This window comes from Anas acuta, chromosome 3, assembly GCF_963932015.1.
Source record: "Anas acuta chromosome 3, bAnaAcu1.1, whole genome shotgun sequence".
In the NCBI taxonomy this organism is placed as follows: domain Eukaryota; kingdom Metazoa; phylum Chordata; class Aves; order Anseriformes; family Anatidae; genus Anas; species Anas acuta.
The window spans coordinates 21,834,184-21,849,323 of record NC_088981.1 but is presented as its reverse complement, the minus strand read 5'-3'; the positions used below and the strand labels follow the sequence as shown (position 1 = coordinate 21,849,323).

Sequence of the window (15,140 nt, the reverse complement as noted above, 5' to 3'; positions counted from 1 at the left end):
GACTAGACTTAAAATTCCACAATTAGCAACTGCTGAAGACCACAGACACTTGCAGATATGAAAGCCCTATTTTTCACTCTAAGTTCTGTTTGTTGTTGTCGTTGTTTGGTTTGTTTGTTTGTTTTAATATGGAACTAACACACACATTCAAGCAATACAGAGTTGAAAACCAATGCTTGTACCTTACTCAAAAACATGAAGATTTTCTTCCATGTCCTTTCCCTTCCTTTTCCCCCAGATTTATCAGAGTCTCTGCTTTTTGAGCACAACGCAATTCAAGTTTGCAGTCCTCTTTCTGGCTTCAACAGCACAGTGTCAGGGCTCTAGTGATAACTTCTTAAAGACAATTTCTGATATGCGTTAATCTGCTAACCTCTTCTTTTTCCTCCTAGTTGCAATTACACTAAGAGAAGTTAGGAGTAAGAACAGTATTTTTAAAGGAAACTTGGTATCCTTGGTTTCACTTGAAGGTACAAAAAAATTTGGAAGAGCAGACTTCTGATGTGAAGAAAAATCACATGAAAGATATTTGTTTTTGGTATTTAAAGTCAGTGTTTATTGGGCATTTGGAAGAGTATGACATGCTTGATATGCAAGTGCAAAAATCATCTGTCAAAATCTGAGTGGGCTTTATCAGGAAGATGGCTCAGTTCCCTGCATTTGCCTGACTAGTCCAAAGGGCTTTTCCCTAGCCCAGATTAGGATCTGCAATCATTTATAGAGCTGTTCAGGAAATTGATTTTTTTTTTCCTCTGAAAAAAATACAGACTTTTTTTATTTCAATAAAATCATTCCCAAATCAAAGAACAGAAAAGGCAGCATACCAAAACCTGCTGTTTCAATTGCTGAAAACAAAACGAAACAAGCTCCGACCCCCCCCCCCAGCCCAAAATCTTATTTCACTTAGAAGTGACCTCAAGTACTAAGATTTAGTTTGTTTGTTTTATTAAAGTTCCTTCTTACTGAAATTTTTCAACTAGCTTTTAATGAGTAGGGCCTTGGACCTGCTTGTGTTGAAGGCCACAGGAGGTCTGGCACAGGATCAGTCCTATGATGATAAAAATGAGGATTTCCCCAGATGATCTCTTGTGTAAGAAATCTCTGTACAAGAGTTAAGAGAGAGAGAGAGGGAGGGAGGGAGAGGGAGAACTGAAATGGAGCATAATGGAGAAAACATCCAGAAAACACTGAATAGCAGGCAGGAGATTTTCTCAGTATAGACAGCTTTACAATAACAGTGATCCAGCTTAAATAAAAATAAAAAAAAAAAAAAAAACAAAAAAAAACACAACTCTTCTGCTACATATTCTTTTTGGCTTCAAATAGTATGGATAAAGATGTGATACCTGTTCCTTTCCCACAGCACCTGGGACAAACAGCACTGACTTTCCCCAGAGCTTTCGTGCATCAGTATTGACCTGCTCCTCTGAAACCACTAATCCTTGACTACTTCTGAATGAAATGGAATATTAAGAGATTTCCTCCTGAGCCCAGTAAAGAGCTTGAAATTCTTCCAACTCTGCTAGCCTGCTAATCCTTAAATTATATATGTGTTGTTCTTTTTTTAATCTGGTCTAAGTGCATGTCTCTGCTTCTAGTCACTAACAGACATGTCTTAATTTTTGGTGGCTATTATCCTGGAATTTCTGCAGCTGTACAGTGAAGGTAAGCTACCTCTCTAGGATCATCATGTGGCCACCAAAAAAAAAAAAAAAGACTGACAAAACTGACTTAGATTTTTTAAAAGAGGCAATTAGGAACATTTTACCAGGGTGGGCTATGGAATAAGGCCTTTCACAGATTTAGACACTGAATGGCAATAGTCCTTTGGATCTTTTAGAAGATATCAACCCTGGAGCTTAATTTAAGTTCAAAATTACTGCCTGGATTTTGCAAGCTTAATGATCTGCCTGTGGCTTGTAGGGCCAATACTGGGAGCCGGCAAGCATTCAGTCCATTGGAAAAACTGGGCCAGTTATCTAAATCCGGCCTGCAGAAATCTAATCTTAGGCAGAAGTTTGCACCATTTGTCAGCACACAACTCTTCCTTCTCTCCTCAGAGGTTTTCCAGATTGCATGTATCACATTTCATTGGGACTCCTCTTATTTTTGAGTAGCCTTATGCTTTTTTTTTTTTTTTTGAGGGGGGGGGGAAGGGGGTGGAGGCAGGAGGGGTGGTTGGTTGTTTTTGTTTTTGGCCAGTTCTGTCAAGAGATTTCATAAGGTAACTTCATTAAACTTAAGGAAGTTACCACACTGACAGTTTGCAGTGTGTTGTGAAAGGTGTAGTGACTTGGAAAGTCTGACTTGTTGTCAAAATGAAATGTGCTAGTGCTGTGTGTAAAAACCCACTGGCTCCTCAGGGAAAACAATGAAAATATTCAGCAAAGACACAAGCCTGCCTTTGTATTGTGTGTTTTCTGTTTCTCCTCTTCTATCTTATTGCTGCAGAGGCACTTGCATAGAAAATTAAGGCTCTAGTTTCCCTTTCCATAGTAAAACAGGGCACAGAACTTCTTGGCATAGCAAAACAGCCAGGCATGGAAAGGTAACTGTTAAAAGCAGTAAAACCTCTCATTTTCAAGGGGTTTGCAGTATCTGAGGGAGTTGTGCTGCATGACAACTTTGTTTGCAAAGTCCACTGCCTCCTAGGAGATTCCCAGGATGCCTGGAACTAAGGAACAAAGGTGCTAGAGCAGGTACCCTGTAGACCTAGGTCTATGAAAGTGCTCATTGTCACTGTACCTGTTGTTAGCGACATGATTTCCTACATCCGATGCCTAGCTTAACCTACAAGTGCATATATTGGCCCCCAGCACAAGAAATATGTGGGCCTGTTAGAGCAAGTCCAGAAGAAGGCTGCAAGGATGATTAGAGGGCTGGAGCACCTCTCCTTTTAGGAAAGGCTGAGGAAACTGGGATGTTCAGACTGGAGAAGGCTCTCAGGTGACCTCATTGCAACCTTCCAATGCTTAAAGGGGTCTTACAAAAATGGAGAAGGGCTCTTTACTTGGGTAGATAATGATGGGACAATGGGGAATGGTCTTTTACTAAAAGAGGATTGATTTAGAATAGACATTAGGAGGAAATTCTTCACTGTAAGGGTAGTGAGGCACTGGAACATGTTACCAAGAGAAGTTGTGGATGCCCCATCCCTGGAGGTGTTCAAGGCCAGGCTGGATGGGGCCTTGGCCAACCTGATCTACTGGGTGGCATCCTTGTCTTTGGCAGGAGGGGTGGAGTTCTATGATCTTTAAGGTCCTTTCCAACCCAAGCCATTCTATGATTCTATCATATATAAGTTCCTATGTCTCCTAAGCATTTCAAAGGGAATGAAAAACATCTTTTGCAAACCAGTGACACTGCCAAGGAAGAGAGGCAATGGAATCACTTCACCTTGCCCATCACCAACACCGTGGCCCAAGAGTGGTTGCTGGTGTGCAATCATTATGCTGTGCTTAGATGGGAAAAAGAGCTTGCTCACTGCAGGAGCTGAACAGGTTGGACCCTGATGAATATATTTAATAATTAAAAATTCAAGGTAGGACAACTGTGTGTGGCAGTGCTTTCATTCCTATGCCATCAACAGACAAATAGCAGCATAAAATCTTCAGTGATAAGGCAATATGTTTTAGAAAGCAGGAAGCATATATTACCCAAATGTAACAGTGGTCCTTTAAAAGGCAGTATTGCAAAAGTAATTTGCTGTATGCACAGCACTTTCTGCTTTGAGTTTTTCCTCATCTCTTCAATTTATACTCATTATTCTTACAAATAGAAACTATACTAAAAATTTTTCACCAGATTAATTCAAACCACTGTGAAGTCAAAGCCAAAGAAGCCTGTTAGAATTTTTTTTTTTTTTTTCTAATGAAGAAACCAATTGTCATCTACTGATAAAGCAAGGGGCTAATGCTATATCCATCTGGGAGAAGTCTTAATTTTCTTCCTGTTGTACCCCCACTGAAACACATTAAATACAGCAGGTGCACAGGACTGCTTGGTTTTCTTCCTTTTCTACAAAGGAAACCATAAGGGAAATATATTGCTAGTTTCTGTGGTGCCCTGTGAACCGAGGGAAAATAGGCTAGTGAGCAGCCAGCAGGGACAGTAACTCAAGGGGGAGTATATGGCATGGTGACAAGGCCCAGGCCCTGATCCAGGCCCAAGCCCAAGCCCAAGCCCAGACCTTGCAGGTGCAGTAGTCCCTGGTCCCAGGGGGTTACATTGGGCCCTGCAGCCATGTCATATACCCTGGGGAGCTGGCAGCCACCAGGGGATGACAGAGCTGTCTGTCAGTTGCGGCAAATCCACTAGAGGCCATTGTGACACAGAGTAAAGGGTGCCTGGCAGAGCATTGTGTGCTAGTGCATCTCAGCCATCCTCTTCTCACAGTTCAAAATGATGAGTTAGGGAGTTTATTTAGTAGAGATTCAAGGGGTGACGACAGAGTGGAGAAGTGATTCCTCTGGAAGTTGCGAAATTTCCCATGTATTACAGAGGAAATTTTGTTAGGCAGAAGCATTGATTTTCTCATGTGATTTGTCCTATTGTGGCAATTTGAACAGGATGTACAGTACTGTGCAATTATTTGAAATCTAGAAAAGCTTGCTATTTCTTTTCCTATGCACTGCATTTTAGAAAAGCAGTTGCTTAAGGATTTTTGAGAAAACACTGTGATGGCAGTTAGAAGTTATTGAGTTTGCACTCTCTCTTACTCATCCATGAAAATGGGAGCATAAAAGGATGACTTTTGAAGGAGAAATGTGTTTCTGCTAGGGTGTGTGGTGCAATCTCAGAACCCTTCGATTTGCTAGTAATGCAGACAACCCCAGCAACCAGAGGAGAGAAGAAAAGGAATCAAATCAGAGCACACCGAGCTGTCAGAAAGGTAAGACAATAGAATGCAAGAAAAAGATACGTCTATAAGGAGGCGAGGCTCCTCACTGCAAGAGTCTATACATGTGAAAGCAGATGAAGGATCATCTCTAACACCTGCCAGGCCTGTGCTCAGAAGAAAGATCTGAGGCATTTTAGTTGTCGTTTCCTTTTTTTTTTTTTTTTTTTTCTGAAGCTACTTGAAGATAAAACAATTGCATTTGATGAAATGTTGTAAGGGGGTCAACCAAAGATAAAAAGAGACATCTTCAATTGAAAAGAAAGTCCACCAAATTGGCTAATTACAATTAGTGAGATAATTCTATGTCTTTTCTGTGTTACAAACTGTACAACACACACACATTTATATGTATATGTATATGGAGACCTATTTTAGAATCAGTATTGGAACTTTTAACATCTGCGTAAAAAAAAATACACTAGAAGGTCTGAGATGGCATACAGATTGTTTCTTGTGGTGACAATATCATAAACATTCTTGTGTTGGAATTTATAGAGCAATAACCCTAATAAGTCTTTCTCTGATCTGCCTGAAATTGACATAAATCAGAAATGATTTCACTGAAGTCAACAGAATTGACAATCATGTATGTGGGTGCAGGATGAGGCTCTCAGTCTCAGGGGAAAAATGAACATTGCCTCTCTTACTTCTCTTACCTGAAGCACCTGGAAACACATTCATGTGTGGAAAATAGTAGTCTGGAAAACAGGATAGTTTCTTGCATGTCTGAAGGGACTGATACCACCTGTTTTTAAGACTGTGCAACGGCTGCTTATTGTGTGAGGGTGTTGGGAAACCTGGTCAGAGAGTAGCTGTCAGCATCAAGTCTAAAATTAAGGAAAGCCGGAAACACTGATTTATTACCCCAAAAAAGCAAATCTTTTATTTATGAAATGGAAAGTTTGCACACACATGTTTTTAGAAAAGAATATTCTGAAGAGAAGAGAGCAAACAAGGAATGCATGCTAGATAGGCAGGGGAGTTTAAATAGAAAAACATGAATTTAATGAATAAAGCATAGAACCTTCACCACAGGCCCTGTGTTTTTATAGATTTAGAAAGCTAATATATATATGAATACAGACATATAATCCTCTGTTCAAAAAAAAGTGAAATAATAACAATGTAACCTCATCCCCTGTATTTCCTCATTTCCTTAGGGCCACGGTTTCAAAAGGTCTTAAAAAACATAGCAACAATACATTCCAACACTTCCCTCTGATTACGAGAAAGCACCCAGCCTTCCAAGCCTAGGTAAGTGTTGACATGCTCAGTACCTCTAGCCCATTCCTCTATGAGTAGTCAGAGGAATGGGTCATGTGCATGATATGGTCAGGTCTTTATTTCAGCTTTTGGGCCTGGCCCAGCAAGCATTTAAAATTAGGCTTAGGGTTTGGTGTTTTAAGAAGTTCCATGTTTTTTTGCTGGAATCTTGTGTGGTACTTAAGACTAATATCAATAAGGTTTGAGGGAATTGAACTCTTTCTGCAAATTTGGATATTTGTCTACATCTACAAGTGAATACATTTCCTTTTAAACTAAAGTGCCCCTCCTCTCTCCCCCCTCCAAATTGGTCTTTTAAATGACCTGTGAGGCCCTCATCCTGTGATAACACCATCCTGCCTTCCCCAGACATATTCCTCTATCTACACAGCAGTCTTGGACTCTTTCTGGGGTTATGCACGACCTCAGGGATCTATCAGCATGAAGCTTGCTGGAAGATGGATGGCTCAGAGAAAAGTGAGAGAAGAGTCAAACTCAGTTGGAAATGTTTAGCATTTCCATAGGGAAAGCTAGAAAAAGCCTGAATAACTGACAGGAGCAGAAACAGGCATGGGCAGACCTATAATGCAAACTCTGACTAAATTTGGAGATCCCTGTGGACCTCAGTAAACCACAAAATAAAATAAAAAAATAAATAAATACACCTGTATTTTAATAGTGATCACAAGCACCTCAACTTGTGTTAAATATTTTGTTCAAGATTCTTGGATAGATCTATAGGTATTTACCTTTGTTCTGTGAATGAATAAACTAAGGTATTAGGAATCCTTTGGCATCTAATTTTGTACATATAATAGCTGCAGATCTGTATCTATAATCTATCAGCCCTGATCAATGGATGACTCTTTCACTGTGCATCCAGAATAAACAAACAAAAAATCACCTTTATTTCAGCAATATAAATCTACCCATGGTTTGGTGGGATTTTATTATTATTATTTATTTATTTATTTGAGGATAGTTGGACCTGTTTTTCGTTTGTCTTTGAATCTCCTGGGGAAAAACGAACACTATTAAAGTTCTGCCATATACTAAGTAGCTTCTGGAAACCAATATAATTTATTCCATTACTTGATTTTAAAATAAGAGGATGCAAAAATTTTTTGAACTGCTGATACATCAACTAATTTTGGTTCAGGTAAACCCTGTGAGGGATTTGGCAATGTTTATGATTTTGTAATAAATACTCAAAGTACCACTATCTAAAGAACCTCTCCCCAGCTAGGACAAAGCCACACCATCACCACAACATTTTGGTGACTTCAGCAGCACATGTTATGACAAAAATGCTTCAGGCTTGAGAGTAGTTACTTCCCTATTTTTTTTTTTATTGTCTCTTTGTGCCAAGAATATTTGCCTTTCTTCTTCTTCTTCTTTTATGCACATGAAACAGAGTCCTCCCTTACATTTAGCTTTAAAACTGCATTTTCCAATGCCTGGAAAAGACTTCTTCCCAGCCCCTGGTGTAGCTTTCTGGAGAAAAGCTTTTCTTATGCAATGAGTAGTGCATCATGCTTCAGCCATAATGGGAATGTGCACAGCTTTGTGAAGTTTCTCAGAATGACTCAAAGAGTGGAAGCAAATAAAAAACCACAGAGATATTTGTATTTTAAATGTGCTTCAAGTAACTGCATTATTACCACAGCACCTCCTAGGCTTCCCGTTTTTGTAGATTGCACATTGTCACCACTTCCTTAATAGCAGTATTTATTTATTGAAACTCAAGGGTTTTATTTAACACCTCACATACAAAACACTTCTCCTTATCCAAGTCATTTAGGCCAACATCTCCAAATTTGGATGCCTGTAGCAACCCACCTTAATACTTTTTTAGACATGTATGCGAGTAGCCTCATTGTTAAGAGAGTGAGCTGAAATATTTGTGAAAACCATACATCTAATTTCCTTGCTTGCCTGGCTTTGAAATTAGGCTCCAGCTCAACAGTGCAACTAAAACACCAGGTGTGATACAAGAGTCCTGAGTTATGCCACAGGCTGCAATCAGCACACTCATATAATTAAGGTTAAGAATAAACTTGAAAGAAGTGCTGAATATACATATTTGTTGCTTGCTACTGATGTACGTGGAACTGAGGTGAGTTTGCTGTAGCAGTAAAATCTATGTGGCCATGTCTAAGCATAACTGAAGGGCAGTTCAGGGCTTAATTCCCACTCATCTCTTCTAGGATCCTAGCACTGGCTCTTAGGTTTGCAAATGGTAATGCAAACATTGTTGTGTGCTCAGTCATTGAACCCCAGAGTTGATGAAGGGAAATATTTTGGGAGAAACTGTGAGCTTGTTGAAAGCTTTACGTGAGAAACACCAGCAATCTCTTCCTTTACAAAAGGAGAATGTCAAAATTACATCCATCAGCTTGGTGAAATGTAGCTGGGTTGGAGCTGTAAGACATGCAGCGGAGCCATGGCATGAGCTGAAAATCTGCCTCAGGTGACTGATGGCTGCCATGTCCCTGTACCACAGCACTCCTGATATGAGCCATGAACAGCAGTGAGTTAGGGAAGTGGCAAATTTTAGACTTGAATTTTGCAGGTTTAAGCCCCTGCCAAGCCCATAGTGTCAGCCAAAACCACAGAATTACAAAATCTGCCTTAACAGCAAACCGAAAAATCAATATGCCTTCCTCATTTTCCTGAAGCATGACTGAAAGCCCATTTAGTCAATAGCCATCTTTCTGTCAGTCTCAGTGGACATTGTATAAATTCCTGATGGATAAAATTAAACAGATGGAAAATGAGGAATCTACTCCCACCCAGAGGGCACCTTTCTGATCGGAGCTCCCCTGTGAAGGAAGAAAATGCATTTCATGCCAAGTAAATGAATAAAGTTGAGCAAACTGGCATGTAAGACTTCAGTACCAATGCACATCAAAGATTTACTTACTTATGTCCATTTCTGCATAGAAGATCAAGTAAGAGAATTCTGAAATGTAAACTTTTTTTTTTTTTTAAATTTGTAAGCAGGCTAGACAGGAGTTGCAAACATAATAAATTAGTAGAGTCTGGATTGACAGCATTGTCAGTCTTTGTAACCATACTTATATGACCTAGATACTAAGATCACTTATATAATAAAACTGTGTTCAAGGAAACATTCACAGAATGAAGGGAAATGATAAGAGAGTAAATTATTTACACGATTTTATTCAGCCATCTATAATTGTGGATTACAATAAAAATAGGAGGCCAGATTTTATCTCTAAATGAACGCAGTTCCATGGATCTGGTTTGTAATTTACAAATAATATATCTGAAGATAAATGACAATGTATAAAATTATTCATTGTTTGCATGGATTGCTGTTAATTCATATGTATACACTTTCTTGCACTTTCCACATATATAAAGACGGAAGTTTTGCAGACCAAACTAAAAGTACAGTCTCTTGAGTCAGGCTGTTTCTACCACTGTGTTACTGAAATTTCTAATCATCATCTCATGACAATAGTTTCAAGGGATTTATGAAAAAGTAGCAAAGAATACACTTTTCTGTAATTTACTATTTCCTGTAATTCATCATACCATTTTTTTCCCCAAATCGCTTTGCCTTTTTTTTTCAGGAGTATCATATATCACAGCCCTACTGCTTGTGACCCTTTTTCGACTGATACTCTCTTGTCTTGCTGCATTGTTTATTAATTGCTCTTTCATTGCAAAAGCAACTATAGAACTAAAAGGCAAAACAAGAGGCAATTTGATAGGCTATGATAGGTGGCTAGAAGTCTACCTCTGCAGGGCTTCTTTTGGTTTACCCACACACACACACATTTAGTTACTTTAAAAATTTTAGATATCACTGACTTAGTAAGTGAAATTCTATAGTCTGGGCTGCACAGAAAGCCAGACTAGATGGTCTGCTGATCCATTCTGGTTTTATGATACTTGAATCTACTTCAAATCTATTGAAACCACTGGCAAATGTTAAACATAACCACACAAAGTACATTTGGAATGGATTCACCTTTGAGAACCATAACTAATGATGTTAAAGCAAAGCAAAAATAATAGTGGCAACACCAAAATAGAAACAAAAAGTAGCATGTAACATAAGTGCTGGCTGTGGTAGGAGTCTACATTAACTGCTTCACCTATGAAGCTGATGAGAATTGCCACAAGCTGTCACTTTTGAGTGGTTTGTTTACCAAGCGAGAAGATGAGAAATAATGAGTGTTTTTTGTCTTGTTTTGTTGTTTTGTTTTGTTTTTCTCTACACCTAAGTAAACAACAAACCACAAATTTGTGAGGGCAGGAATTATTATCTACAGAGGACTATCTGAACATACTGAAGGCAGTATTGCAGAGTGAATGGATTTCCACCTGTGGGCTTTGTTGTGTGGTGTTACCACATTTTTAACACTAAGCCACTTGAACACAAAGGAAAGGAAATTCAGGTTAGGATGCAATGTTTATGACACATCTTTGGAAAACAGACACTTTTGTAATGTATTTATCTGTACATAGAATCATCTTTCAGGATTCCCAGCAATTATTTGAGGAATGGCTGCATTCTCAGTAATCCTCCTACAGTGACAGAAGATGATCAAATAAGAAATTAGCTGGAAGCTGGAAACTGCATTCAGTTTCTAGCACTGACAAAGTCTTCCTGTATGACCCAGGGTAAGTCACGCAATCTTTTTAACACTCAGTTCCTCATCTGTGCTTTGAGTATGTCAAAAAATGAAGTATATTTTTATTTGTGTGTTTCTCTCCCTGAAAAAGTATCTCTAATGCCACATCTGCTGAGTGCATCCTGATCCACAGCACATTCATTAATATTTTCTCTGTGAATCACACGGTAAAAATCAGTCTGAGTAACCACACTCTATCCACAAAATTTTTTAACATCTTGAGTACACCAACAAGGAACTGATGTAGTCCTCAGCTCCCAGTCAATAAGCCCATGTACCCATGGTAGGTGGTAGCAACCTGATGAAAGTTTTACCAGTCATATTCTTGGTTTTATAATGAGGAAACAACTCTTAATTAGAGCAGTTCTAGGAAAGAGGAAGTGTTGTCAGACATGTTCTAATTACACAGCAAGTTGGATGTAAATGTGAGGGAGCAACAGTGCTGTGAGCAGTATTCTTCTGGGTGAAAAAATACTGTTGCAGAAATTACAGCAGTGGCCCTCACCAAGCTTTACAGCTTCTAAGACATGTATTTAAAAAGCATATAAAGATGTGTATATAAAAAGCATATTGGAGCCATGCCACACAAGGTCTTCTCCTTGTCTATTCTAAAATGTAAATAATAAAATGCACAGCTGGAGGAGCAATACAAACCTTCTTCAGAGTCACGCTTTGCCACCCGTCTTTTTGAGGAACAACCAGAATAGAAACAAAAATAGATAAGGCCTTGACTGAAGATGCTGTTTGAAGACATTAGCAAGATTTGTGATTTGATGAATGTCATGAAATAGAAAACAAAAGCAAACCATTGAATTTCAAGCCCTTTTTCTGTATTTAAAAAGGCAAGAACCAATTTTTCTCTGTATTTCATGTTTTCAGGCATCCAGGGTTCTCTTGCTTGAAACTGTCTCATCTTCAGGATTATGTGACCAATATACAATGAGCACTTTTTTCTGTTTCTATTTAATTTGTGGAATTGCCTGAAGGGAGATCACAGTTTCCTCGCAATTACTTCATGTTTTGTTTATTCTCTGAGCTGACTGTGAATATCCTAAATTTGCTGACTGTGAAGGTCCTGTGGTTCTGAGCTGAGACCAGTTATGAGAGTTATATCGAAGAAGTGAAGGACTAATCCTGAAAGGGAAACCTTTTGGAAGCATCTCAGAGATTTTCTTTTTCCCTTTACTAACATGGCTTCCCACAATTATAGGATGACTGATTGTATGGCATTAATCTGGTTGCATAGTCTTCATCTTCACCCCACAATTGAAACCTACTGATGCAGCCTCCAACCCATCTTAGAAGGCCAAGTGATATCTACCATAAATTCCTACATGAGAATAAGTAATATCTAGCAATATATTTATTTTCTACTTTTATTAAAAATATTAAAAAATAAAAATTAACCTATGCTTACATCATTTTCCTTTTCTCTTTGGTACCATAAATCATCAATGACTTGTGTAGCATAAGTGACTGAATTTCAAAAGGATTCATTTCACACACACCCTAGCACCCCTCCTACAGGACTGTGTCTTCCTTCTGCCCAGGGGTGTCCACTCCCATTATGCTTCCAAATTTTCTCACCCATAAAGGATCCTTATCCATTTCTTGGTGCAACAAGTTATGTTTCCAACACATCTGTGAGTACAGATATCTCCATTCTATGTCCAGTCAAAACCTGTGAGAGTCTCTAACACAAATGAGCTCCTGTGAATAATATTTTGCTGTCAGAAGGGCATGCCATACCTAGGGAGATATATCAGACTCACTGCACTGAAAGACAGACAATTGTTTGAACCCCTAATACACCCCTGAAGACCTTAAAGAAGCACCTTGCTAAGTTGTAAAGGGCAATTGAATATTCTGTCAGCATGGAGAGCTTCAAAATAAAAAATACCAGACTTTTATGCTTTTTCCGTGTCGTTGGAACTTCAAGAGCTAAACAGATTCATTTCCTTTCATTTTGCATTCATATGATTGCTTTAAACATATTTAGGATCAAGTGTTTCCAACACTAATACCTATGGCAAAACTCCCTCTTATTTTCATGAGACAGGGATTTGGCCCCTAAGAATTAGCCTCTAGGGAAGATGCATTGAAATAAATGGTTATTGTCAAAGCACATTGGAATTTAGAGCACATTTGTTGCAAAGATAGAAGCTCACTGGGGTATCCGATTGTCAGAGTCAATTCTATTTTCCGTACTGCACATATGCACATATTTGAACCTTGTCACATGGCAAAGGGAAATACCTCATTAGATTTCACTGGAGTTTCTTCAGAGTTGTTTATGTACTACAGTCAATAAAGATATATTTATTTTGTTGTTTAATAAGTGGAATACAGGAGTGGACTGTTCTATCAGAAAATCAAAGGCAGTGCATTTATCCCTTTTAAAGATGAAGCGCTACGTTATAGGGTGAAGAAAGCCTGCAATGTATATTATTTTTCAAATAGTTGGAAAATTTATAGTAGTAAATGGACCTTTTTCAGAGCCTTGGTCATATTATCTGTAACAAAGCAAACGTTACAAATAAAAACAAGAGTAAACTAAAAGCATTTTTACGTTCTGTATTTTCAATTATGATTTTAACAGAAATGAATCACTTGTCCTTTTTTCATTTGGAAACAGTTTTACTTCCCTTTTCCCCACTGGACGTATAATTTTGATTTATAAACACAGCAATCTGGAGCAAAGGGAAGTTTTAAGCATAGTACATATGCCTGCTGAGGCCTAGTTTTATTTTACTTAGAACCTTTTATTTTTATTTTTTACATTTTCAGATCTATTTTAGCTACATACTTTGAGATGAAAAACATGCTTGCAGATGACATATTTTGCCCATTTCAAATTCACACAGGCCTAAGGTTTCATCTTGCACCCAAGGCCTCATTTTATAAACACAGTGAAGAGTTCTTCCAGTTAAAATGTGCTTTTAACTGGGATAAACCTGTCTTCCAATGTTAAGACTTATAAATCTTCTCCACAGTGCTATTTACAATCCAGCTACTGCATGCTTACTTTATTGACTATGAGTGAATAAATCAGTTTTCCACATCACCCCATTCTCTTTGCTGATGTTTTGATTTGGTGTCTATCCAAAAGTCTCTGATCATAGACACATGATTATAAAACCATCTCTTGCACTGAAAACTATTTAAGAAACAAGCAATGGAATTAACTTCTTTTAGATATTGTTTTATGCTGCTCATTTGAACCTGGGGATATACATTTTTCACAGGGCTCAGTTCTGCTGGGCAGAACGCTCTGATAAGACTGAGTTTTAAAAGAGTTTTTTTCATATCATTCACTACTTGGCTTGAGTTTTCACAACACAGAATCTATGTCTAACTGAACTGGGGCTCTCTGAGTGGATGCAGGTGTCTCTGTTCTTTACAATTTTTAAATCCTTGAGAATAGTTTTTGTAGGTTTGTTTTGGTAAAGTTGGGTTTTGCTTGTTTGTTTTATGGGAGTTTTTGTTGTTTGTTTGTTTGTTTGTTTTTCATATTGCACCACTTAAGTGAAATATTGCAGAACTTCAAGAGGGAAAAGAAATGGTCATCAAAGATTTACACTAGAGCTTTGTTTTGTTTTGTTTTGTTTTCCATTCTCTAAGCATCTAGGAAATCCAGAAACATTTTTTTTCATTCACAGCTTATACCTGAATTTTGAAAACACCCTGTAAAAATCTGTGGGAGATCCCGAGAACTACTGGGAAATGCTATATAGAGACATGCTTAGGTCTCCGCATAGAATCTAGCAGTCTTTTCTCCCCATTCTTTTGGGGAAAAGAAAGGGACTGAGGTAAGCATTTTTAAATCAAGGTCTTCTGTATGAATTCTGTGTGGAATTGAAAGCTAGGAGGAGCCTGCAGATCACATGCAGCCTCTAGTGATGGAAATAACATGAGGACTAGGCTAGCAAGGTATTTGATCTCACAGGAAAAGAGCCCCTGAGAGCTGAGCATGGTGGAATTCAAACCCCATGTGAAGTCTTTGCTCAGTTTCAAAGCCACAATCCAAATCTTATTTTACAACTCATCCAGAGGTGAAGGCCACTGCAGTGTGACACTTGATTGCCCTTACAGGATGATACCCTTACAGGTGTAACACGGATTACAAATTGAGCCTTATCTAAGCACATTGTAATCAGAACAATGTCATTTTAATTTTAAACAGTAGACAACAGAAGGGAATTTGTTGATATGCAGAGATCAGCAAATAAGCCTTCTTGGAAGATCTTGGTTTCATTACCCTTGACCTCACACATATTTATAGTATCAGTGTTGCCTATCCCAAACAACAT

At 38.3% G+C, this 15,140-nt stretch overlaps 1 long non-coding RNA gene across 1 annotated transcript in view; it reads left to right on the top strand.

Annotated features, from left to right (window-relative positions):
* The window catches only part of LOC137852971 (uncharacterized), a 36,347-nt gene extending 22,465 nt beyond the window's left edge, over positions 1 to 13,882 (top strand). Inside the window, exons 2-3 of the long non-coding RNA XR_011094111.1 lie at positions 6,061 to 6,154; positions 10,664 to 13,882. This is a non-coding gene — a long non-coding RNA (uncharacterized lncRNA). The remainder of the gene's footprint in view (positions 1 to 6,060; positions 6,155 to 10,663) is intronic.
* The last annotated feature ends 1,258 nt before the right edge of the window (positions 13,883 to 15,140 follow it).